General features: G+C 46.8%; 1 long non-coding RNA gene across 1 annotated transcript; it reads right to left on the reverse strand.

Moving 5' to 3' along the window:
• Nucleotides 1-3008: 3008 nt before the first annotated feature.
• LOC125128954 (uncharacterized) lies at nt 3009-27276 on the reverse strand. The gene is made up of 3 exons (XR_007135357.1): nt 27199-27276; nt 5189-5240; nt 3009-4195 (listed from the first exon to the last, which is right to left on the reverse strand). It is a non-coding gene; the product is annotated as an uncharacterized LOC125128954 (long non-coding RNA).
• Nucleotides 27277-27654: the final 378 nt, after the last annotated feature.

Consider the following 27654-nt stretch of genomic DNA (forward strand, 5'->3'; position numbering starts at 1 on the left):
GAATCTAAAATATGGCTCAAATGAACCTTTATACAAAACAGAAACAGACTCACAGGCATAGAGAACAGACTTGCGGTTGCCAAGGGGGAGGGGGGAGGGAGTGGGATAGACTCAGGGTTTGGGGTTAGTACATGCAAATGTTTACATTTAAAAAAAAAGGAAACTGATCTGACTCATTCATAGATCTGGTCTTTGCCTATATTATTTATCCATTCTGCCTGGGGTGCTCTTTGTCTGGCAAACTCTTATTCATCCTTCTATACCCAGATTAACTGCTGCCTCCTCCATGAAACCTTGGCAACTTTGAGGCAGAATTATTTCTTTTTTGAGGCTTCTGGAGCCGTTCACTGACACACACATCCTATCACTTGCTCTGCACAATGCATTGCCATTTATGTGTCTCCTCCTTAGTACTAGGTTGCAAGTGGTCTCCTAGAGGCCAACTTAATGCTTTTGTATCCCCGGCACTTAACAGCAACTTCAATATAATCATCAAATGAGTGATGGATGAATGAACGAAATATTGACACTGGAGAAAAAGTAAAGGTTAAAAAGTGATAGGAGAAAGGGGTGGAATGTTGAAATATTTAAGATATTGAGGCATTCATAGAGAATGGTAGGCCCAATGAGGTTATCCTTAGAAGCTCTTAGAAGGTTCTATATATGGAAGGAGGAGATCTAAATATTTGAGCTAATACCAAATATGAGAAAGAATTGCAATCATTACCTGAGAATACCTCAAGAGGAAATGTGCAGAGAATAGATGAAATATTAGTTGAAGTTGAAAGCCAGAGCACATAGGGAACCGGAAGGTTAGGAAATCATGAGAATAAGGCTTTTTTCAGAATTTCTGGAGACATACCAGTGACATTTTACGATGCAGTCACACAGCATGATCATGAAAGTGTACATGAGTTTCTGCAGCATGCAACGTAAGGGGGGCTGGTGCACTCTCAGGCTGCAGAACACGTAAACATGAGAGATTTTGTGGCACTTTTCTGGGGGCTGAACTCGCAGTTGGGCCAATGGCATTTTCCCATTGTTTCCGTCCCTCTTCCCTGTCTTAGGACAATTTGGGAAGATTCAAGTGACACTGGTGATAATGCTGCTTTTATTTTCTCCATTTTTGTATCAATGATTTCAGAACGTACTGTCTCAATGGTTCTCAACTCAGGAAAATGTGAGCCTTTCCACTGCCCTCTGCCCAGAATGGAGACATTTTAACTTTTGCAACAAGTGATGTTGGGTAGACATCAGGGCTGCTGCTAAATATGTTAGCTCGCAGGAAAGCCCCCAACCACCAAGAATTAGCCAGCCTCAAATGTCGGTAGTGCCGAAGTTGGAAAGCCCTATAAAGTCTATCCCACACTAACAGCTCAGATATTATACCAACTGCTTGGCTGGGGCCAGCTTCAAAATTTTTGTGGTTCTTAACAGATGTGGAAAATGTGGAGGGAGTTTATTTACTTCCATTTTGTGGGTTAAAATGAGTCGTTATCATTATATCTCATGTTGTACTTCAAACTTTATCGCATCGAAGGTCCATGGCAAAGGGAGCATTCTTCGTGTGCCTTCTGAGCTAACACTATCCCGACCATTTATTAAGTGCTTAGATGACCTTGCTAAAGGGCTCTGAAGGTCGAAGCAGGACAACAGCAGTCACTAAAATCATGCCCAGTCTTAGCAGAGTTAGAGGTGGCACGAAGTAGGAGTGCGTGGAGGAGGGGATATGTCCCATGTCTCATGTCGCAACCCTGGCACGTACTAGTCATTGGCCCTTGGCAGTTGCCTCACTGTGCTTCAGTTTTCTCTTTGGATATGAGGATTATAGCAGAGTCCCACCTCTTAGAGCTGTTGTGAAAATTAACTGTTGACACGTGCGACGATATTGGACGGCACTCAGCACGGCTGCCAGGATGCTGGGCATTTCTATTTAGTCAGAGTTGTGCTGCCCCCTGACACTGTCATGAAGATACTCTTCATTTTCTCCAGCTGGACAGATTTTTTTTTTTTCCAATCTGTTTTAAGGTCTGACCAGGCTAGGGGTTCAATCAGAGCTGCAGCTGCAGGCCTACGCCATGGCCACGGGAACACCAGATCCAAGCCACATCTGCCACCTGCATCACGGCTCACAGCTTAACCCACTAATGAGGCCAGGGATCGAACCCACATCCTCATGGATACTAGTCAGGTTCGTTTCCACTGAGCCACAGTGGGAACTCCCCCAATTATGTGATTCTTAATAAATGTTAAAATGTTGGAGAGAGTCCCCTTATTTCCATTTTTAAGTTAAAACAAAACTTTACTTATATAGCTCAGATTGCTGTTCAAATTCACATGAATTAAAAAGTGTGGCTACACTGTGATTCTTCAGGGAAACCCTGATGGTTATGACAGCAGGAGGGTAAACACCTACCTGCAGGACTCCTGGAACAAGGAGCATTATCCCCAAGCCCTTGTGTGACATGCCACTAGAGGGCGCCAGAGACTTCTTTCGAAAAACATACAGATTTGGGGTTTTGTTTAAATTGTACCCCAAATAGTCACTAGATGGTGCCCAAAGATTCCTTTTGAAAACCTAAGTGGCCAGATACTCATTTGATGTTTATAGCAAAAATAATAAATGATTATCACATTTAATTGGAACAACGCAGTACATCAGTTCAAGAGCAACGTCTCAATTCAACATAGACAAGTGTTTTTCTCTGTTCTAGATCCTTGTCATAGGGAAACTCCTACAGAAAAAATTCCTTTTCCTATTAATCTGTTAAAGTTTTAATTAAAAAATTTAAATCACACTTCACTGGTGGTGATTTAGCAACCCCATTGCATAGAAAGGATGGGGTTTGGAGTTCCCATTGTGGCTTAGTGGGTTAAAGACCTGACATTGTCTCTGTGAGGACACAGGTTCGATCCCTGGCCTGGCTCAGTGGGTTAAGGATCCAGTGTTGCCATGGTGTAGGCCGCAGCTGCAGCTCCTACTGGACCCCTGGCCCAAGAGCCTCCATATGCTGCACATGTGTTCGTAAAAGGAAACGAAGAAAGGATGGTTCCTTGGGATCTGCTATACGGAGCCCCATCTCCCAAATCCAAAGGATTCCTGGGAAGAAAGATATGTTGGTGACTCTTGGTTTCTTTTCCGTTACAAGCTTACACCCGAGCAAAGGAGAGGCAGCTCTGGAAGCATAGCAGCAGGGATTTTTGGAGTCCTGGGCTTTGTTCAAAGTAAACCCCAAATACGGTTTTCGACAGACACGAGGGCCTTGGACCTGCAAAAACTCACATCCCTGCCCCTGTCTCCCTCCCTGGGGCCAGTCCTCCGAGCCTGGGCAGGGTCTGAGAAGCCACGCAAACCTGCCACCTGCCATACATAGTCCCACAGGCCGGTCAGCCCCAGCACGGGCGGAGAGCTGAGGGACGCATTCGAAACAGTGTATGTGCCTCGCTTTTAGGAGGACAGCATAACAGCCCAGAGAAAAGGAACGTGGGGGTCTTCCAGGTTCCCAGTGGGACTGTTCAAAGAGTGATCATTCCTTAGAGATGGTTTCTCGACTCATTTCACTTTCTCTCTTTCATACTTATGGAAAGAACAGACTTAAGAACAAATAATGAAGTCAGACAGAGCCCTGAAGGCTGGAACCAAAAGGCTGAGACAGAAGAGCAGAAGAGGGAGGAGGAGCCGGTGACGATGGGTGACCAGTCTTTGTTGGCACAGTCTTAGCGCCCACTCAAGGCTGACTCTGCCAGTTTGGTGCTCGGCCCTTCCTTTGACAGATAAGCAAACTGAGAATTTGAGATGTTGCTTTTTCCCAGGTCACAAAGCTGGTCAGGGGTGGAGCCAGGAATCTAACCAGAGAGCTAAGAGCTACCCAGTGTGTGAAGTTTTAATAAGGTGGACAACTAACCCTCCATAACCTTGGGTGTTTCCTCGGTGGTGGTTGTTGGCAGAGGGACCTACGGAAAATAGGTTATTTGCTCTCTTTCTTTGACCGCAGGGGCAGAGACCACAGAGGCTGCGGCTTGGACCCAGGTGCTGCCCAGAGGAAGGAGCTCCAGCTCTCTCTGAGGAGGCCCCAGGGTGCTAGGTGGTCTCCGGTTCAGAGTCCATGGAGTCCCCTCCACGGGCCATGGCCCACCCAGTAAAAGCCCCGGCTTTCTCCAAGGGGGTCGTTTCCCTCCACTGTTTACCGATGTGCTGTAAAAAGAAAAGCTGCTGTAAACAACGTGAGTGCGTGAAGAGCCTAATTAAAATAACCAAAGTAATAGCTCGTGAAAAAAAACTAGTAAAACTAATTATTACAGAGTAGCCATGTGGGAAGGCAAAAATTGCTGCTCCACTTGGCCTAGAAAAACACGGACAGTTTACCAGGTCCCTTCTGAGGATATGGTTCCTCCCAACCTGGATTCAAACTCTACTGCCTCTCATCTCAGTGTCTGATTTCCTTCTTCTTTTTTTGTTTTTTACGGCCGCACCTGAGGCATATAGAGGTTCCCAGGCTAGGGGTCTAATCAGAGCTGTAGCCGCCGGCCTACACCATGGCCACAGCCACAGTCACAGCCACGCCAGATCTGAGGCTCATCTGCGACCTACACCACAGCTCATGGCAACACCAGATCCTTAACCCACGGAGTGAGGCCAGGGGTCGAACCTGAGTCCTCATGGATGGGAGGGAACTCCTGATTTCCTTTCTGACAGTAGTCATTTGTGAGGGACCCTGCAATGGTCCTAACTCCAAATTGTTCCTTATTGTCAAATGTCTGGCTTTTTTCTTTTTAACTCGGAGAATCAGGAAAGTTTAGAATCTGAGAACCTCTGCTCTGAAGACCTGTAGACGTGCAGTAAATCTGTGGGATGCATGGGTCCCTCTGCCAACATCCCTACGTGATGGCTGGCCACTCTGCTTGAGCATCTTTGAGAGGTGAGGAAATGGCAGCTCTGGCAGCTCTGGCTGCTTGGGCTGCTGTCAAATACCTTTTTTTTTGTCTCAAGCTATACTCTGCCCCTCTAAGGTCGCACCATTCCTCATTCCACCCCTCGAGGCCACAGAGAATAAGAAAAATGCCTCTTTGAAGGCAGAACCATGTCAGCTCACACCTTCCCCGTATGGAGTTCCAACCCCACCCCTGCTGGGTGTTCCACCCCAAGAGTGGAGCCCTGGTTGAAAGGTCCCCCGGGAGGGGCATTTACCTGCAGAGGCGACAAGGACCAGCGTCTTTGCCAGGAAAAGCAATGGTCATATCTGAGGGGAAATGGAACATCGAGTCAGAAGGTAGAACAGGGAACAGAAGAAAGATGTGGAACGGTACATTTGTTAGCTCAGAGGGTCAGGAGCAGAGGAGAAGCCGTCAGAGGTACGGGAACAGAAAAAGGCAGTTCAGAAGTAAAACCACGGGAAGTAACGTTTTGCAGGAGCTGCCTTTTTCTTACACAGTGATTTTTACATCTCCCAAGGCCATGCAGGGCCTGATACCCTCAGTTAACAAGGGTAAGTCTTCCATTTTTCATCAGACGACTGCTGTTGAAACTGCCATCATAACCCATTCCAGAATATTATTGAGCATCTCATCAAATAACTGATGGTGAGCTGATAGAATCCACCTGACACTTTTGGCTAACTGTGTCTGAGAGCATTTAAAATGTATACCAGAGCATGGAGCAGACTTTCTTTGCTCAGGAAAAGTTCCGTTAGCGGACCCTCTTAGTTATATAAACATAGCTTGATAAAGTACGCAGAAAGCACTTAGCGTAGCCAATAATATCAGCACGCATCACCTCCCCACTTTAGACCAAGTGGGTCTCAGGGTTCTTGGACAATGGAGGTAAGTGAGGCAGAGGTGGCCTTCCGGAGAGATACAGATCGTATTGCAGACTCGAGCGGTTTCATGAAAATGCTAAGGTGACAGCAGTGTGGCGAGCTCCCTGCTTCCCTGTGCATCTCCCAAGCTGGCAGCTACCGCCCACAGTGCAAGCCTGACTGCTGCCTGCCGCAGCCTCTGCAGCAGGGCCCCTCAGACTGCTGCTAGCTGAGCGGCGGTGTTCCTGTGGTCTGCTGGACCTCTGGCAGGAGGGAACAGAGTAGTTGGGAGGAGGGGGGTCCTAGGAGCTGCCGGCTGCCAGGCCCAGGAACCTGGGGGCCGGGAGGCCAAGTTCAGTGTCCACATCTGTATCACTGGATGCCAGAAGCGAGCCAGAACCTGAGAGCAGGCAAGAGATGGCTGTAAATATTTCAGCTCTGCATGATTTAGAGAAAATGTACAGAATGTGCATGTGAAATAAATGTCCTTAACTCCCCTTGGGAAAAAAAAAATCATACTCATCAAACCAGGAGGACCTGGTTTCATTTGGATACCCCACTGACATAGTTCCATTCTCAGCTCATAGGGCTTTCCTTCTTCCCAACTTCTTAAGGGTCACTAACTGGGACTCGGTGACATCATTCACAGGTTCACTGGGTAGCTGATGTAATCCATCCGGACCAGGAAACAGCGCTCCCTGAGAGCAGAAGGTTTCTTTGCATTCAGCAGCCTCACCAGCTTCCTCTGCGGAGCCCCAGGTTAGGTGGCGCGGGAACAATGGCCAGCTCTCTGACCACCCTCCACGCCCCCCAGGCTGCAGGTCCCCTCCACAAAGCACAGTGTGAACTTTCTGGCTTTGCACCTGCTCATGCACAGCAAGACGCCTGGTTATAAAGTCCTCCAGCTGCTGAGGCTCTCTTATCCTCTAAGGTAAAAATGAAATGGCAACCCCGGCCTCTCTCCCCAAATCTTGAGATGTTCCCAGAGGCTTAATCTTCTAGCCACGTCTAGGCTCTGGCTTTCTGCTTCTGCCACATCGTCCGAGCCCACTCGGCCCCTCGCCTCCCGTACGCACTGTCCTTTTCCACACCACATCACCCCACCACGGAAACTGCTCCAAATCCCACACTCTCCACACCCCACCCCCAAGAAAAACATCCCCCTGAGTCCGTTCAGGTCCTCTGAGGTCACTCACCAAGACAGAATTAGAAACGCAAGCGATTTCTAGAGGAATGTGCTTCCGAAGGAAAAAGGGGGCGCAGGAGTAGTTAGGGGGAACCTTGGACCGGATGCGGATCTGACACCCATGAAGAGAGAAAAGGAGGGGGGGAGAGGATTGGTAGGAAGAGCCTCAGGCCACAGAGCAGCCCTGAGAAAGTCCTGAGCAGACAGATGGGGAGATTGCAAGCCAAGGTCACCGCTGCAGGAGTCCTGCAGAGGCCAGGAGTGGCCGGCTTAGAGTCCCTGCTGTGTGCTGTCACTGGCTGTGGCAGCCCAGGGGCAGTGGCCTTGGCGTGAACACTAATGTGTCCCAGGGGTGCAGCAGCCAGAGGCTGATGTAACTCTACTCCCTAAAGCAGATTCTCTCCAAGAAGCCCTGAGCAGCATGTTCCACAACCGCCGCACCCACGACCTCAGGGCATCACACAGCAGACTTTTTTGAGGTTCTAAAATAGAGGAGAGAGGGATTCCCTGGTGGCCTCGTGGTTAAGGAACCAGTGTTGTCACTGCTGTGGCACGGGTTGCTGCTACGCCGTAGGTTTAATCCCTGGCCTGGGAACTTCCACACGCTGTGGGTACAGCCAAAAATGAAATGAAATGAAATGAAATGAAATAATTTTGTATATGAAGTTACAGCACAGCACAGCCAATAATGTCAAGCTGAATACTGGGCACCTCTGTGTTTAAAACTCACCCAGCCATCCTTCTTTAGCTGCTGGCTCTCCGCGTGATGGTCCCTGGCAAGAGCATCCCTCACTCCTCCTCCCTTAGCTCCCATTCCTTTTCCTCTCTTCTCCTCCCTTTGGCTGCCAAGCTTCAATTCTTCCTCTTTTTTAAATTGATTTTTATTTTTTCCATTGTAGTTGGTTTACAGTGTTCTGTCAATTTCTACTGTACAGCAAAGTGACCCAGTCACACACACACTTATACATTCTTTTTCTCACATTATCATGTCCCATCCTAAGTGATTAGCTTCTGTACAGCAGAATCTCATTGCTTATCCATTCCAAATGCAATAGTTTGCATCTATAACCCCAAGTTCCCCATCCACCCCACCCACTCTCCCTTCCGCTTGGCAACCACAAGCCTGTTCTCCAATCCATGACTTTCTTTTCTGTGGAAAGGTTCGTTTGTGCCCTATATTAGATTCCAGATGTGAGTGGTATCATGTGGTATTTGTCTTTGTCTTTCTGACTTATATCACTCAGCATGAGAGTCTCTAGTTCCACCCATGTTTCTGCAAATGGCATTCTTTTGTTCTTTTTTATGGCTGAGGAGTACTCCATTGTGTACATATACCACATCTTCTTAATCCATTCATCTGTCAATGGACATTCAGGTTGTTTCCATGTCTTGGCTATTGTGAATAGTGCTGCAATGAACATAAGGGTGCATGTATCCTTTTCAAGTAAAGTTTTGTCCAGATATATGTCCAAGAGTGGAATTGCTGGGTCATATGGTAGTTCTATGTTTAGTTTTCTAAGGTACCTCCATACTGACCTCCATTGTGGCTGTACCAGCTTACACTCCCACCAACAGTGCAGGAGGGTTCCCTTTTCTCCACACCCCCCCTCCAGCATTTGTTATTTGTGGACTTGTTAATGATGGACATTCTGACTGGTGTGAGGTGGTACCTCATGGTAGTTTTGACTTGCATTTCTCTAATAATCAGTGATGTTGAGCATTTGATTTATCCATCTTTCATATGCAAGGTCATTTGCTAAACAAACACTAGTCTTCTCCCTGACTAATTCCACCTCCGTCTTTAAAATTAATGTTTTTAGGCCCATGACATAATTTTTCTGCACCTTCTCTAGAACTTTAGAATGTTAATTGTAGGTATCAATTGATAGCTGAGTGCAATTGTATTTGTGCCAAAGAATTAGATATGTCTTTAACGTCCTTGCCATATCTATCACTTCATGAAGGATTTCAATTCAATATAATTCAACAATATTTATGGAGTTCCGTTCAGTCCTAGAAACTATACTTAGTTGCTTTTGGAGAGAGCAAAGAGAATTGGAATTAGCTTCTGCCCCTAAGAAATAAGCTAGCTGCTAGTTTCTTAAAGGCAGACACATGCGTTAAAGGAGTCCCTGTGTCCTGCCATCCCAACTGAGTGGCTGATTAGATGTCTGGATGAGGAGGCTCAAGGTGACTTCTAAGGAGTTCCCGTCGTGGTGCAGCGGAAACGAATTCCACTAGTACCCATGAGGACGAGGGTTCAATCCCTGGCCTCCCTCAGTAGGTTAAGGATCGGTCGTTGCCGTGAGCTGCAGTGTAGGTCACAGATCCCGTGTTGCGGTGGCTGTGGTGTAGGTTGGTGGCTACAGCTCTCGTTCGACCCCTAGCCTGCGACCCTCCATATGCCACGAGGGTCCCCTAAAAAAGCAAAGGGGAAAAAAACTTCTAAGATCCTCATTCAGGTGTAATGATCAAGATGTCACCTATCCAGAGAAAGGACAGGATACAGTGCAGATGGGGTGGCAATGAAGAGAGGCAATTCGATGGCTTTAGACATTTTTCTTTAGGCATTTTTCAGAGGCGCTCAATAAACGTGTGTGGAGAGGATGAATAAGTGAGTGAAAAGGCAATAACGTGAGATTTTCAAAAGGCAGTTGGAAATTGCAGCTTCAGGAGTGTAGCGAAGGAACGACCTGCAGAAAACCTCACGGGCTCCGTCGAGGCTGCCAGAGGAAGAACATCCCGGGTGGGAAACTGAACAAGCTAAGCCGGGGGTGCTTGGAGGTAACAGCCGGAGTAAAGAAAAGACGACAGAGAAGCCGCAGTGAGAGAAGAGAAGACGCCTCTCTCGGCGTGGCCGGAGCTGTGAGCACTCCTCGCCTCCCCGGCAGACGGAGGAGGGAGGCCCAGCCTCCTGAGAAGCTGGCGTAGAAGAGGACGGGAAAACCTGCAATTACGGAAACCCTCAGGCCGGAGAGAGGGTGGATTTGGAAAGGAGTTGGGCTGTGTCCTTGAAAACAGGAGGAGGGGTCAGGTGCCAAAGAAATGGACTCTGTTCTGTGTGGAAAAAGAGGTCCGGAGAGTGAGGGAAAGCCTCCCATCCTTTCCTGGAGCCAGAGAGCCAAGGGGAGCTGTGGCCTCCGGAGAGTATAAAAGACTTGCGAAGGCAGCGGGAAGTCAGCCAGAGATGACACGGAGCAGGAGCTTGGGAAGGTATGGATTCTCATTCTCAGGCTGACCGCCATTCATTCACAACGATAGCTATTCTTGGAGTCCTTTTTTTTTTTTTTTTTTTTTTTCCACACATCATCTCTCTTAACTCTTAGAATGATCCTTAAGTTCGGTTCTATTAAAATCTCTTTTTTTTTTTTTTCCCCGCTTTTGTAGGGCCACACCCGAGGCATATGGAGGTTCCCAGGCTAGGGGTCGAATGGGAGCTGTAGCCAGTGGCTTACGTCACAGCCACAGGAACAGGGAACCCAGCCGTGTCTGCGACTTACACCACAGCTCACGGCCACGCTGGATCCTGACCCACTGAGCGAGGCCAGGGATTGAACCCGCAACCTCATGGATCCTAGTTGGATTCATTTCCACTGCACCACAACGGGAACTCCAAAATCTCATTTTCGAGATGAGCAAACTAAGGCTCAGAGGTTTACAACTATGGAGCGGAACTTCAAACACCCCTCGTCTTGAGCCCATGCTCAACACTGCCTTCCCTTCCAGAATACCTAATCTTCCCCACCACTCCTTCCCAAACTATGCTCGTACCAAGCCCTGCTCAGGAGTCCTCAGGTGGATTTCCCACTCTTGGCCCTGGGCCTTCGAGGAGGTTCTTTCTGTATCAGAAATACCCTGTCTGCCAAGCAAACTGCTGTCCCCTCATCTCTCATCGAGGATTTCCTCACGTACGACTCTTCCGTGAAGCCTTCTCTTTTTAAATGAATCTGAAATGCATTCACGCATGCGCTGAACCATGCATGTGCTTTTTCCTATTGTTCGATGCCCACGCTTGCAGGAAGCTTCATGTCTACACCGATGTCAGCTCCTTCTAACACAGATGTTAGAATTGAGGGAGAGGGGGATCCTTCATCTGCTGTTAACCTTCTTACCAGTCTCTATCATGACATTAGTTAACAAGTAACATTTGTAGAAAACGATGGAGATGCCAATCAAGCTTCAGCTACCAGCCTTCTCTATAAAGGTCTCAAAAAACCCTAAGAATGTTCATTGAGGTAAGTTTTCTTAAAACTAGATCATTTTCTAGCTTTCTGAACTCAGATACATTTCGGCATTTGGTATCTTTACCCTGATAACTTCACACTTTAAATTCTTCAGCTGCTCTTGAGTTGAGAGGTAAACGCTAGCAATTCTCTGCTTCCTCCCTGCTCCATTTCTAGAAACGTGTTAGACTTACTTGGCTTTGATTTCCCCAAGTGTTCTGTCTTTCCAAGAAGCCATCCAAACACTGCATTAAGGCAGCACTAATCTCTGCAGCTTTTCCTCCCACCCAGGGGTTGTCTCTTCTTGAGTCATCATAATTTATTGGCGGGAATTCCTAATTGCCCTTAATTTATCACTCTTCTGACACTGTTTCCATTTCTGATACATTTTTGCTGGCCTCATGAAGGCAGGACAAAAAACTAAACTGAAACAAACTAAAGTAAAACCTAGGTCAATGTTCCCCAGTTCCTGGATGTTCCCCTCGCCCAGGACCACTGGAAGGCAGTTAAACAATCTTTTATTCTTGTGGCTCTTTCTGAGGCTGCCCTTCCATCACCAGCTACTTTAGATTTTCTCCGTTCACTTTTACATCCTCTTCGTATTGTTTCAAAGCGTCTCTCCCTGGTATTTTTTTTAATCTTCTTTTTAAGTGTGCTGGTTTTATAAAGCAAGAGGCTTCTGTTCTTTTCCATGGTAACTTTTGGCTATTCTCATGTGATCCTTCCTTATTTATTAGTTTGAGCAGTTAATTCATTTCCTGGACACAGAGGATTTTCAAGAATCCTTAATTTGCCTTATTGTCCACTCTGCCCCCTCAATCAACCCTTTGTAATAGTAGCTGGTTCTTCTAATTCTATTTAGCATCCGAGTCTTCTTCCTAACCAACTCCCTGCCCTCGTCTCAAGAACTCCAGCTGCTGCGTTCATCCCTATGTGCCTTTCCCCCAGGATTTTAACATCTTGGTTGACTGAGGTCGCCCTTTCTCTTAGCTTTCTGCCAATCAACTTTTAGAAATGACGCAAAAAACAGTTTTATTTTGGGCTCATGGTCTTTTGGGGGGGGCAGTAATCATGTGTGGCAAACATACCGATTTAAAGAATGAGCAAATTCTTATTGTCATAAAACAATTGTACGTTTTCCCCACCGCCTCCCACTAGTTAAAGAATCTTCCATCCCGTTAGTTTTAAACACTAATATCATCCTGATGTTAGTTGTAAACCCTTTCACATGTTTCCTTTGAAAAGGGGATCTCATGAACACCCACTTTTTTCTTGGTCTTAAACCATCTACGCTCGCTGATACTTGTGCTCTAGATGTTTCCGGTGGCTTCTGGTGGGACTATTTTGCTCACCCATCCAAGCTTCAGTTGTTGCCCTTTCTCTGAGCTAGTCATGAAGACTTTCCCATCTGGGATTTGCAGTGTTCATGAAGCAATCTCAAAGAACCGCGTGAAGAGAGCAAGTTTGACACTTAGAGGTAGAAAAGGGGTTAAGTTAGGAGCCACAGCAACCAAACAATAAGGCCCTGACAGAACCCGAAGGAAAGCCAGCATTCCTAAGTCCTCGTGGGCTCCCTTCAGGCCCCCACCCCACCAGGCCTCTTTTGTTGCTGGCTCGTTTCCTCCGATTGTAATTCATTCTGTATTCCTTCCTGCTCCTCTGTCCTGGCTAATTGTTCTTTTCCCACACAACGAGGTTTTAATTTCCTTGGGTTATCGCCTTATCACCCACGTCTACACTTCCTCCACTTCTTCTGACCTGCCTCCACTCACCAGCGACTTTGAGGGACCCCGGCACCGCAGCCTGGCTGTTCCTTGGTGTGCCCATCGCCGAAATGCGAGCATCACCCCTCCCTGTCCCACCAGGGCAGCTGCACTGAGATCCAGCCCTTCTGGAACAGGCTTACCCCGAACACACCGGGGACAGGCCGAGGTCCGGGATAGTTTAATGACCCTTCCAATTAGTTTCACTGGCAAAGCTGGAAGCTGCAAGCAAGCCTAAGTCATTTGTGGTTGTTATTGTTGTTGTTTGTCCTTATTTCTAGTTTTGTGAGGCAATCCAGCAATAACAGATTTTAATGATGGGGCGCAGTCCCTGACCAGATTAATTTTCTCTGGGCTCTAAAACTCGGTGACCTTTTGAGCAAATGCACCCTCTCTTTTCTTTCGGGAAAAAAGAATCCTTTCCCCCGTCATAACGTGGTGTTGTTCTAGGAACTCCATCGCACCGCGCAGACCCAGTAACCACGTTTCTTTGCAGAGGGTTAAGAGGGAAATCTTAATTTTGGAAAACTACAAGCCCTGTTTTCTAAAAGCCTCCTGCCAGGATTCCATCGGAGCAGTGGGGCGCCCAGCAGCACATGGGGGGGTCACTGATCCTGGGCATACAGATGGGGTACAGGCACTGCTGTCCGGTTTGGGTGTTTTTGCTCTTGCAGATCTGATCCTTCTTTCTCCTCGGGGTGGCCAGGGTTGGGGCTGGGGCGGGAGGGGAGTGATCAGTCCTCGGACTGAGGGAGGAGGCGGAGTGTAGGCCTTTGTTTTAAGACCACGGTTCTGATTACACCTGACGACTGAAACTTGATTCCCACAGAGCAAGCTGCACCTTATCTTCTTTCCCCAGTGACGGTGAGGGCAGGAATGCAGCAGGCATTGTCACTTTGATTCCATTTGTCTACTGCTGACGATGATAACAAAAATAAAAGTTCATTTTTTAAAATCAAAATTTGCTCCAAGGGGAGTTCTCCCATCTGCCTTTTTTTTTTTTTTTTTTTTTTAAATATTGGGCAACATAGTGAGTTCTCATCTCAAGGCGGAATCTGCTGGCTGAGATTCTCCTAGTTCAAGTATAATCACATTTAATAAAAAGTCTGTCTGCCTGAGAAAAAGACCCACATAGCCTGAGCTGTGGCCACGATTCTGTGGTATTTGGACTCATGTCTGTAAAAATATTTGGACACCAGATGGTGGGTTGTTAGATGCATTCATCCCAAACCAAAAGTTAAAAAAAAAAAAAATGCACACACACAAAACATGGGGAGGAGGGAAAAGTCATCACTAGTTTTTTTCCCAGTCGTGTTGCATGAGTAATGGTAAAAGCAACAGCTAAAACAATAAGATTACTGTGTTGAATTCTTAGTGCGTTGTCAGGAATAAAGACTTCAAGCCATGCTGGAAATATTTTCTCCCTCTGAATAACGCATACCTTAAGCACAACTCACTTGGACAGCTTACCAAGGGAACATATTTTCTAAAAAACAAAATCATCCTGCTGGTGGCGGAAGCTATATGGGGTGACCCATCTCCTGCCCAGGACTGGATGGAGAAGGAGCCAAATTAAACACTAAGCCAGCAGCCTCAGGCCGCAGTCATTCATCTAAAATGACTTTTTCTCTGCAGGTTGATTTTGTTTTTAACAGTCGCTTCTCCACTCTCTGCTCTAATGGGTGGAGAGGCAGAGGACGAGTAAAGCAAAACAGGGTTATAGAAAACTAAACTGTGGAACATATGATCGAGTTGGGGGAGGGTTGTTTTTTACGTCACTTGGTGGTCATGCCCCCTGGGGCTCCGGCTGTGCTTTTGCTTTCGTGTCAGAGCAAACGTGAGCTGTTTTCTGAAGGAGACCTGGCTCGCGCCCAGGGGTGCGCCTTAGCTGGCCTCTTGACAGAGGTAGGTCGATGCAGGCACCTGGGCTGGTTAGGGATCTGCCTTTTCATAAGCATTCACCACACTCCTGGTTACACACCTGCATCTTACCAGAAATACAGAGTTTAGGAGTTCCCATTGTGGCTCTGCGGTACTGAGCCTGGCTAGTATCCGTGAGGATGCTGGTTTGATCCCTGGCCTCGCTCAGTGGGTTAAGGATCCAGTGTTGCCCATGAGCTGTGGTGTAGGCGGCAGACAAGGCTCAGCTCCCGTGTTGCTGTAGCTGTGGCTGTGGTGTAGGCTGGCAGCTGTAGCTCTGACTGGACCCCTAGCCTGGGAACCTCTATATGTCGCAGGTGCAGCCCTAAAAAAAGAAAAAAATGAAATACAGAGATTATACATGTTAGGTCTCTGCCAAACAATTTATCCTTGACTTCCCTGCCGCTTGATTCTTACTGACGTTTCATTGGAGAAAATTGTACAGATGGGAGGAAGCACTCTTTTTTTTTTTTCCTAGATATTTAAAATTTTCTCTTTGGATCAAATCAGATAAAGAACTTCATATTTGGGCGACATTACTCTGTTCCCTCAGTTCAAGTATGATCTTGAACTTTGCTGTTAGGCCCTAAGTGAAGGCTCCTTGAGCGACACCGTAAGAAAGAGTTATTAGACACTCCCTGTAAACGTTACTTATGACATCAGTGTCCCTTTCAAAGATGCACGGGGGGAACTTCGGGGCTCCAGTCCGAGCTCCATCTTACAAAACATCTTCTCGAATCCTTGACCGGTTCGGCTCCTTCATTGCTCAGAGCCGAATCTGTGACCCTCTACAGTAACTGCTTGAATCCCTGTGGTTGGAATTTCTGTGCAGTGGCTTTATTTCTTGCTTCACTTTACTAGCCTTTTCTCTTTGCACTGATTTATCTCTTTTGCAAGGTTTATATAAGTCACCTCAAATATATTTCAAAACGAGGCAGGGATTCAACAGATACCGTCATCATTCTTATGGCATTTCCGGAGCAAACATCCACAAGAAAACACCCCTGGAGATACATCCAAAAGTATGAATGATTATGAGAGAACATTTTTAAATGTTTTAATTGCCCCTATAATTAAGACTTGGAGATAGGACAGCTCTTTTAAATTAATTCGACTGAGGCACAGAGGAAACTGAAGGGCACGTTGGTCTCAGACTCAAAGACGAGGAAGAATAAAAAACTCTCTGTTGGGTAGGATGCTCTTACTGAGAAAACCGGGACTCCCAAGAAGCGAGCAGGATCCCATCCGGCCCTTCCCGGGGTGGAAAACGGTCCTGGCAGGTTCCATCTGGAGGCCTCCTGCATCTAGAGGGAAGGCTGCTCTGCTGAAAGAGTGAAGCAGGGAGAAACTTCATTCTCCACAACACAATTTAATGCTTCACACCCCCTTTTTCGTATTGTTTATGTTATTAAGACGATGCTTACATTTGAGCAAGCCATAACTTGATCCTTGTATTCACGCTGAGTAAAGATGCTTATTGATGCAGATAAAGTCTGTCAAATGCATTCAACAGTGTGCCTGGCACTGAGCATAAGCGAAGGAGTCAGAGGCCCTGTCCTCAGTGAGCTCAGCCCCTTTAGCCGCTATGTTTGTTCATGTATTCAGGCCATAGTGAGCATCAGAAGACAAAGCTGTAAGAAGAATTATGAGAGGGCACCTAAATTACAATGGGTTGGAGGACCGAGAAAGCCTACCTGAGGAGGTGGCATTGAGATGCAACCTGGAGGATAAGGAGCTGGCCCAGGAGCCAGGATGGGAAGGGAGGAGGCTGAGCTGATGGAATAGCATGTGCGAAGCCCTGCGGTAGGAAAGGGGTGGCTGGAGAGCAGAGAGGGAGGGCCAGGGTGCGTGAGAGGAGGTGAGAGGGTACCTGAGGAGGCCACACTGTGGGACGACACTTCTTCTTCCCCCTGGTAGCCTCTGGCCCATGCCCTTCACCTGCTTCAAGCCTTTGCTCCAGCCACTTTCTCAGTTAAATCTGCCCTGACCATCTCACCTAAATTGTAACAGCCCCTTCTAATATAGTATAATACATTACTTATTTACGTATTAGGTTTCCTGTTTGCCTCCCCTTACCCTCTCCTGTAAGGCAGGAAGAGGAAGAAAGAGGAATCTTTATCTGCTTCGTTTACTGACATATTCCCAGCATTCACAACAGCCCTCGGCAGGTACTCAGTCAACAGCTGTTGAATGGAATTAAATTGAAAGGCAGTGAATGTTTTAAGCATGGATGTGACCTTATCCCATTAAATAGTTCCAGATGCTGAGTGAAAAGGATATTTTAAATCAGAAAGACACTTTTCTGCATTGGGCCACATCAACCCTAGAATCTAAAACCAAGTCTTGGCCAGGAAGATGTGGAGCTTCTGTCCTTTTAAAATCATCCGGGTATGAAACTAGAACACACCCTCACACCATGCACAAAAATAAACTCAAAATGGCTGAAAGACTTAAATATACGACAGGACACCATCAAACTCCTAGAAGAAAACACAGGCAAAACACTCTCTGACATCAACATCATGAATATTTTCTCAGGTTAGTCTCCCAAAGCAATAGAAATTAGAGCAAAAATAAACCCATGGGACCTCATCAAACTGAAAAGCTTTTGCACAGCAAAGGAAACCCAAAACAAAACAAAAAGACAACTTACAGAATGGGAGAAAACAGTTTTAAATGATGCAACCGACAAGGGCTTAATCTCTAGAATATATAAACAACTTATACAACCCAACAGCAAAAAAGCCAATCAATCAATGGAAAAATGGGCAAAAGACCCGAATAGACATTTCTCCAAAGAAGATATACAGATGGCCAACAAACACATGAAAAAATGCTCAACATCGCTGATTATAAGAGAAATGCAAATCAAAACTACCATGAGATATCACCTCACACCAGTCAGAATGGCCATCATTAATAAATCCACAAATAACAAGTGCTGGAGGGGCTGTGGAGAAAAGGGAACCCTCCTACACTGTTGGTGGGAATGTAAACTGGTACAGCCACTATGGAGAACAGTTTGGAGATACCTTAGAAATCCATACATAGAACTTCCATATGACCCCGCAATCCCACTCTTGGGCATCTATCCAGACAAAATTCTACTTAAAAGAGACACGTGCACCCGCATGTTCATTGCAGCGCTATTCACAATAGCCAAGACATGGAAACAACCCAAATGTCCATCCACAGATGATTGGATTTGGAAGATGTGGTATATATATATACACAATGGAATACTACTCAGCCATAAAAAAGAATGACATAATGCCATTTACAGCAAGATGGATGGAACTAGAGACTCTCATCCTGAGTGAAATGAGCCAGAAAGACAAAGACAAATACCATATGATATCACTTATAACTGGAATCTAATATCCAGCACAAATGAACAGCTCCTCAGAAAAGAAAATCATGGACTTGGAGAAGAGACTTGTGGGTGCCTGATGGGAGGGGGAGGGAGTGGGAGGGATCGGGAGCTTGGGCTTATCAGACACAAGTTAGAATAGATTTACAAGGAGATCCTGCTGAATAGCATTGAGAACTTTGTCGAGATACTCATGTTGCAACAGAAGAAAGGCTGGGGGAAAAATATAATTGTAATGTATACATGTAAGGATAACCTGACCCCCTTGCTGTACAGTGGGGAAAAAAAAAAAAAAATCACCCGGGTAGAGAAAGAGACAACATGGGCGTTATGGAGGCTTCAGGCTCCCTGGCGAGAGGCACAGAAGGAAGCCCTGTTGGGTCAGGTCAAGCTGGGAGTGCACTCTGTGTGCGTGCCTACCGACAAAGCCCCAAATACCTGGGATCGCCCAACGACAGGTCAGAAAGGTGTGTTTGTGCCTTGCTTCTCTTTGCTGGGGCTTTGCTACTGCCTTGAGGAAGAAACTGTTTATTTTTCCTATCAGATTTTTTTTTTTAATGTTCAGGTTTCACTCAAAAGCAAAGCAATTTGTCCCAGTTAACTCTTTTTAAGGCAGTCTGTTGAAAGAGATGGCCTCGGGAAGGGGCACTCATATGCCATTAAGAGGTGTATATTAGTTACACAGGCTCAGGCAGCCTCCTCGAGGCTGATTCACTCATTCAACAAGTATTTATAGACCATCTTCTATGTGAATGGCCTTGCTGGGGAATTAAAGGAGCAGTTCGTATGCACGTTCCTTATAAAGCACATCTTCTCGTTGAGGAAATGACATACGTGCACAAGAAGTTAAATAGAGAGTCACTGATGCAAACGGCGCCCCCAGGCAGCTTGTGAGTAAGAGCTAAACTGGTGCAGAGGCCAGGCCAGTTGTTTCCTCTGCCTCAGTCACACAGTAATGCAGTGACTTCGAAGTACCACCTTCAAAGAACTGACCGTTATCGGAGATTATGCCTGTTGTGCTTCTAGAGTGTTCGAATGTCTTTTATAAGAGAATTGTGACAGTGGCATCTTGTTTTGAGTCTTTATTTTGGCAGCGTGAAAAATGGACAGTCCTGTATTGGGCTTTGTTATTATTTTGAAAAGTCTTACTGGTCTGTTAAATCTCCTGAACTAGAAACTGCTGCTGCTGCTGCTGGGGGCAGCGGGAGGACGGGAGGCATTCATTGCCCGCGTGGGGTAAGCCGGCGGGATTCTGATGGTCAGACTGGAGGCACAGGGACATCCTATTCTTTGTTGAATTGAATCCGCCCATCCTCTGTGCAGAGGGGCTGTGCACCACGCGGAGCTGACGCTGGGGATGGCCAGCTTGGAGTCCCCGCTGCGGGGAGTGTGTGTGAGGGACCATGGGGAACTCATGTGAAGAGTAAAATTGGGGCTGAGTACAGAGACTCTTGGATGCCAAGTAAGGAGCTCGCCGCACTTGCCGCTCAATTTTTCTGTGAACCTAAGTGCTCTGAAAAATAAAGTCTCTTCACCAGAAAGAAGGTTAACCTGGCACCTGAGTGCAAAATGAATGGGGGCGGGGAAGATGCTGTTTTGAGAGATCTGAAGCTTATATGGTTTGGGGAATCTGCTTTAAGAAAGGGAGCGTGAAGTCACCAGTACAAAATTAGGTAGAAGCCCTAGAAAGGGGTTCGTCTATGTAAGCAAAGCACTCTGGGGCGTCGGATCTCTTAGCTCAATGATGAATCCCCTTCCAGGAGAGGGTAACTGTAAAGGCAGAGACCCCAGTCAGGAAGCAAGTGTACTCTCCCCGACCCGGGAAGGGAAGGGCAGGGAACAAAGCATCGGCAGAGAAAACGGAAAGCAGAGGATGAGTCTGGGCATTAACGGGGGAGGAAACCCAGTGTGATGAATGGGCTCTCAGGGGAGGAGGGTTTGGCAGAGGCGAACCTTAGGTTGGCGCAGGTCCGGAGTGGGGAAGTCAGGGCAGAAAACCGGGGGGTGTTGCCTTTGGGTTGGAGGAGGTGGCGGTCCGTGGGCGGCCTTTCCTAAGTGCCAGGCGCAGTGCTGGCCCCGGGCGTGAGAGATTTCTAAGCCAGAGAGTCTGAATCTGAAAAGAGCAGCGTCCTCAATGGGAGGAAATGTTCGATCCTGTCACATTTCAATTCTGTTTTCCCATTGGCCCCAAGGCATCTCAGAGGCCTAGAAAATTGTATTCTTGGCTCCAGGAACCAGAATAAAGTCAGGAAGCAGTGGGTGCTGGTCACCTTTTCCGGGAGTGGCCCAGAGGATGTTTACAGGAAAGATTCCTTTCTGCCCTTTGACTTCTAGAGCTTTTAGACTAGAAATAAGGCCCCAGAGTAGAAAGCCTAGGGGGACAGAGCAGACACAAATAATAGATAAAACAGAAGCGGAATTTCCCACGTCACCAAGCCCCCGTGCACATCCCTCAGAAAGAAGGGAAACGAGCTGGGGTGGGGGCGGGGGGAGAAGCTTAGGATCGCCCCTGTGTCCCTGTCACTCCTCTCCTCTGTCCAGCTCTTTTCGTCCTTCCATCGACTAAACAAGAATACGAGGTGGAGGTGGGGGCAGGACAAGCCTGTCTAACAAATGGTGTCCCCACATCATAGGTTACTGTAAAAGCCCAGCCCTCCTCCTTGTCGTAATAGTTGCATCAGGTGAAATTATGGGATTTGCCAAGTGCACCCTAATTCAGGGACCAGAGTCGGGTGTGGCCTCCCCTCTGCTCCATGAAACAGGAGCGCTGGCCTCAAATGCCAGGGTGCAAACCCTTGCACCTCAGGCCCCAGGAGGGTGACTGTGCTCAAGTGATCCTGCTTCCTCATCTGAGAAGTGAAGGTTACAAGAGGTGAGCAGGGAAAGCAATTAGCAGATCCCTTAGGCAGGCAGGAAATACACTGGCAGGTCCAGATTGTGTGGGGCCTGAAGATTACATGGCTTTGGGGCCTCTTTAATGAAAAGAAGGGAAATCTTGCTTTTGCACAAGGTGTCTATGGACACATCAGTAAGGCCCCTGCCAGGGCCTGGGAAGGGCTGGTTAAAGGGGGAGGACCTGGAGCTTCGGCTTCATCAGACTCAAGGGGAACCAACTTCTGCAGGAATGTTCAAAATCAGTGTTAGCCTTTGCTTTTCCTTATTTAAAAAATATTTGTGGAACACCTACTATGTGCCAGGCTCTGAGGTACTGCTAGGTGTTAGGGGGGTTACACATCTGGAAATCCTACGCCCTGGGTAAACGGAAGGTCATTAAATATCAAAGTAAACCAAACTCCTTATCTAAAGAATGTGGCTTGATTTGACAAAACATCCTAAGCTAATAAATGACTGCAAAGCACTTTGCAAACCTCCTTCACGGAAACAGGGCACCAGTGGAGTCGATGAGCCCTTCGTAATCATTCTTCAAATGTTTTTCATTTTAAAAAATTACATTAAAATACACATAACATAAAATGTGCTACCTTAACCATTTTTACCTATACAGTTCAAGGGTATTACATACATTCATATTGCTGTGCAACCATCACCACCATTCATCTCCAGAACAATTTTTATCTTGCAAAACTGAAACTCTGTGCCTATCAAACCCTAACTCTCCATTTCCTCTTCCCCAGAGCTCCTGGCAACCACCGTTCCATTTTTTGTTGGTGATTTTGACTGCTAGAGAGGTCAAATACTCCATGAGTCTTTGTATCTTAGATCTATAAGAATTCACTTGCAGAATATTTCGTGTAAGTGGAATCAGAGAGTATTTGTCTTTTAGTGACAGGCTTATTTCACTTAGCATGATGTCCTCGAGGTTCATCTATGTTGTAGCATGTGTTAGAATTTCCTTCCTTTTTTGAGGCTGAGTAATATTCTATTGTATGTTTATACCACATTTTGCTTATTCTTTTTTTTTTGTCTTTTTGTCTTTTTAGGGCTGCTCCCATGGCATATGGAAGTTCCCAGGCTAGGGGTCTAATTGGAGCTGTAGCGGCTGGCTTATACCACAGCTACAGCAATGCAGGATCCGAGCTGCATCTGTGACCTACACCACAGCTCGCAGAAACACCAGATCCTTAACCCACCAAGAGAGGCCAGGGATCGAACCACAAACTCATGGTTCCTACTGGGATTCGTTTCTGCTGTGCCATGAGGGGAAATTCACATTTTGCTTATTCATTTGTCCATCAATGGAAACTTGGTTGCATTGAATCTATGATTCAGCTATTGCAAATAATGGTGCTATAAACATAGGTGAGTAAGAGGTGGTCATTATTTTTACTTTGCTTCAGAAAATTTGCATTCCTGTGATTACTGAATAGAAAGTACTTGGATCATTGCTCTCTTTGCTTTCACATGAATTAAATAAAGCAGTCAAATGCCCAAGAGCTAGTACTCAAACTTTCTTCCTTCCTTCCTTTCTTTCTTTCTTTCTTTCTTTCTTTCTTTCTTTCTTTCTTTCTTTCTTTCTTTCTTTCTTTCTTTCTTTCTTTCTTCCTTCCTTTCTTTTTTCTTTTCAGGGCTGCACTGGCAGCCTATGGAAGTTCCCTGGCTAGAGGTCAAACTGGAGCTACAGCTGCCGGTCTACACCACAGCCACAACAAGGTGGGGTCTGAGCCACGTCTGTGACCTACACCACAGCACACGGCAACACCGGATCCTTAAACCACTGAGAAAGGCCAGGGGTCAAACCTGCATCCTCATAGATACTAGTCAGACTTGTTACTGCTGAGCCACAAGGGGAACTTCCAAACTTAATTTCTTCCTCAGAGTTGACCCCATATCTCATGGCCAAGACAAGGAGAGTGGGTGAGCGGAGCCCTAATCTAGGACTTAAGAGATCTGGGTCCCGGTGCTGCAAACACAGTGAGTGTTAGTTACTTACGTCATGTTAGGGAAAATTCTTACATTTTGCTGGGCCTCAATTTCCTCCCTGCCCTGTGAGTGATTTTGGACCAAGAATTCCTTTCCAGGGTGATCAGCTCAGTCTGTGTCTTGGGAAATTCCTCATTCTCAGGCAAACGAGGCTGGTTGGATACCCTCCCTTCAGCAAGTCCTCAAATATGACACCAGAGTTTAAAAAAAACATGCTAGATTAAATGGAACAGGCCTCTTTTCCTCTCCCCCACCCTCCAGGAAATATCTAGGGGATGCAGCAGCTGAGTCAGGTTAGGACAAAATTCCAAATGTGTAATTTTTAACAGGCCTTTTGGGGAAGGTTTGATTTCAGATCCTGTTAAGAAGGCATCCCTCACAAATGTTCTGGTTAGGGAGGTTTGAATGTTAACGATTAGACAAGAGCTGAGCAGCTTAAAGTATTTTCTCCTTTTAATAAGTAGCTTGGCTTCTCCTGGAACCAACTGTAAAGTTTAGCAGGTAGAATTTTTTCTCCCCTCAAAGAGCACACGTCCTTGTCATGGAGGAAAAACAAAAACAAAACAATAACAGCAGAGGCACAGAACTAAACTAAGATGTACTCCTTGTCTGACTTGCAACTAGAAGGAAAGCTCAGCCCGGAATGCGCTGAAAGGCCCCCTCCCTTACACCAGGAATGCGCTGGTGTCCCGCCTCAGATCCCAAGTGAGCCTCCTCTACTGGGAGGATGATTCAGCCTGATGCCGACCTCCTGCCGTCAGCAACCGGGCAGGGCTGGTGTGAATGAAGTCCGCAAAGACTGGAGGGTTATTAACTTCGAGGCGGGAAAGGGATTCCCGGTTGATTTGGGCAAAAGCAGCGTTTCAGCTCAATCTGTGGGTTGCATATTTTTAGATTATTTGTGGTGTCAACCCTACGTCCACAAACAGTTACAGTGCATTTTTCATTTGGTTGACACAGGGCCAAAAAGGCAACCTTGGGCCCATACAACTTTTCGCTCCAAGTATATAGAAATGAAGAGACCGTTCCCCACATCAGCTATTATTCTCCACTGAAAATGGGTTATGACACTTTTCTTTTGGTTTGTCAAGATCGAATCTATGTTTTTAGTTCAGGTTATATTTTATAAAACATTACGACTTTTTTAAAAGCTATGTTTCATAAAACAAGTCACGCATTAACACAATGTAAAAGGTCAGACGTCACTATCCCCAACTTACAAATGCAGACATAGAAGCCCAGAGAAGTTAGGAGTTGTGCCCACAGATACAAAACCTGTAAGGGACAGAGCTGGGCTCAAACCTTGGTCTTCTCAGTCAAAATCCAGACGCATTAAAAGGCAAAGCAAAGTGTGTTTTGCTTTTTAAAAATAGTCCTTCTATGGAGTTCCCATCGTGGCACAGTGGTTAGAGAATCCGACTAGGAACCATGAGGTTGCAGAGGTTGTGGGTTCAAACCCTGGCCTTGCTCAGAGGGTTAAAGATCCGTTGTTGCCGTGTGCTGTGGAGTAGTTTGCAGACGCGGCTCGGATCCCGAGGTGCTATGGCTCTGGCATGGGCCGGTGGCTACAGTTCCAATAGACCCCTAGCCTGGGAACTCCATATGCCACAGGTGTGGCCCTAGAAAAGACAAAAAAAATCCTTCTAGCATTTTTGCTAATCTTTCTCATGCTATCGATATCATGTAAAGATAATGATTAACAGGAGTTTAGAGTGTTAAAGAGAAGAAGGTCGAAAGCAAAGTTGGGTGATACCTCCACTTAAAGGACCAGCAGGAGGAAGAGAAGCCAGCAAACGGGTGGGTGGTGTGACCTGAGAAGGGGCGGGGGACCCGCCGGCTCAGTGCTGCCTCCTAAGCCATGGAAGGAGAGAGGTAACTTTGTCTGTAAGGTTAATAAGTGACAGCGACCCTGGGTGTGGTGTTTGGGGAGTACTGTTGACCTCAGGGAGCTCAATTTCATGGAGCCAGAGTCCTGGGTTCAGCTACCCCAAATATTCACCTTCACCTCAACCAACCCCCGGAGATGGCTCTTGCCCACCCCACTGCAGAGATACTGATGAGCAGCTCTCCAAGCAGCCTGCACACTTTTTTTTTTTTTTTTTGGTCCTTTTAGGGCTGCACCAGCGGCATATGGAGGTTCCCAGGCTAGGGGTCCAATTAGAGCTATGGCCGCCGGCCTACACCACAGCCATAGCAACGCCAGATCTGAGCCACATCTGCGACCTACACCAGAGCTCCCGGCAACACCAGATCCTTAACCCACTGAGTGAGACCAGGGATGGAACCCACATGCTCATTGATACTAGTCGGATTCTTAACCCTCTGAGCCACAACGGGAATTCCTTTACCCATTTCTTGATGGTTTAATATTAGTCTTAGAAGTTTTGGGTGGTGAAGGGAAGTGTATAATTTATTGATATCTATTTATTTAGCAACAAAAACATTTCTTGAGAACCTTCTAAAATGTCAGTACTACGAGCCAGCAGCAGACAAACACGACGTTCCCTTGCCTTCGTGGAGGGTGCAGTGTGGGATCAGAAGAAGGTCCTTTCGTTTGGTTTGTGTTTTTATTTATTTTATTTTATTTTATTTATTTATTTTGTTGTTGTTGTTGTTGTTGCTATTTCTTGGGCCGCTCCCGTGGCATATGGAGGTTCCCAGGCTAGGGGTTGAATCAGAGCTGTAGCCACCGGCCTACGCCAGAGCCACAGCAACGCGGGATCCGAGCCGCATCTGCAACCTACACCACAGCTCACGGCAACGCCGGATCGTTAACCCACTGAGCAAGGGCAGGGACCGAACCCGCAACCTCATGGTTCCTAGTCGGATTCGTTAACCACTGCGCCACGACGGGAACTCCTGGTTTGTGTTTTTAATGAGGCAGACCTCAGCTTACCTAGAGACTGAACTTTCCATCAGAGTCTCTTCTTTTTCCTTCCAGCTATAACAGAGGAACTGACCCTTATCCCTTCAAAACCCCTTCTCTTTACTTCCAGTTTGGGATTCATCCCTTCTTAGCTACTCCCTCTCCCTCCTGCATCACTCATCTCTCTCTCCCTCTACCCCATGATTCCATTCAGCACAGGCATCTGCTCAAGAATTTCTCACCTTCAGAAACCCTTTCATTGACTCCCATTCCCCTCTCCAGCTACTGCTCTGTTCCTTTGGGCTCCTTCATAACAAAACTTCTTGAAAAGAAAAACCCTCTCCCCATGAGGTAGCCACAGCTGGAAACAGCATGGATGTGTTTGCAACAGCGGTGGGTGTCACAGCAGAGAGCCGATAAGCGAGGAAGAACACTTTCCAGAGTGGGAGGCACCGCGATCCAAGCCCTCGGCAAAGATTTTGCTGGCAGGTGGCTGTGCCCTAGCAAAGCGGGAGCTGATCTCCCCTCGGATGACCTGTGCTGAGTCCTGGTTTTACCATTCTCTAGCTGATGTGACCCTAATCAAGCCACTTAACTTCTTTGAGCCTCGTTTCCTCACCTAGCCAGTGGAAACAGAGATGCTGCTCTCCTGAGTGTGTTGGGATCTTGAAATAGAACACCCGAAAGTGTGAGACAGAGGCCAGGAAGTGTTGCCATACAGGAACACGTCTCCCCTCCATTTGAAAGGATGGGGTTCGTCCCAGTCTGAGTCTGGGGCCTTTCCAAATCGGAGCCTGACCCAAAGGCTTGCATGTGTGACACCTCTGCTGTGCACTTGGGAATGCGATCCTGGGGAGCCGGGCTGGGAAGAGGCGAAGTGGAAGAGGGAAACGGGGCCAGAAGGCCGGCACAAGTGTGGGCTGGTCAGGGCTCAGCGGGTCAGGGCGGTGGGTCACTGGACCTCAATCTCACAACCTTCTGAGGAGCCTTAGAAATAAGGGGGGGCATCCATCCAAAGATTCCCATCTCTGTTGATCAAGGGTGGCCCACTGGCATAGACTCCCCATCTCTTCAGGGCTGCACACATGTGAGTGCCAAGTGGACACCTCCCCTGCTCCCCGGCCCCCAGAGGAAGTGAGAGCAGAAGGTGCAGGAGGGGGAAAGGCCATGTCAGGTAGTACCTTTGACATTTACCCAAAATGAGTTCTTGCAGCAGTGGCTGGAGTAAGAGATGGGAGCAGGAAGACTCGAAATGGTGCAGAAGATACAACTCCATCTGTCAGGAGTGAAAACAAAGAAGAGGATGGCATGACTTGGCTTTAGTATTGACAGCAGGTATTACATAACATCTCTTTGTAGAAGAGGATAGACCTTAGACATCAATTTTCCTTCCTACTTTTTGAGGAACTATGTATTTCTGTAGAATTAAGAAATACGGTCCCCAAACGCCCACCTAGCTTGTTGTACCAAATTACAATTAGAGACAGCATGACCTAACTGAAAGAGACCCAGACAAGACCTTGGATAAATAGCTTAGTTTCCCTGGTGAAGCAGGGGAAGGAGGTGTGGGGTAAATTGCTGCTTCTACTACTACCTATGACCACAAGTATCTTTTCTTACTCGTTTCTAGTGGGGTTTTTTTTTTTTTTT

This window comes from Phacochoerus africanus, chromosome 6 (assembly GCF_016906955.1).
Source record: "Phacochoerus africanus isolate WHEZ1 chromosome 6, ROS_Pafr_v1, whole genome shotgun sequence".
NCBI classification, from domain to species: Eukaryota; Metazoa; Chordata; class Mammalia; order Artiodactyla; family Suidae; genus Phacochoerus; species Phacochoerus africanus.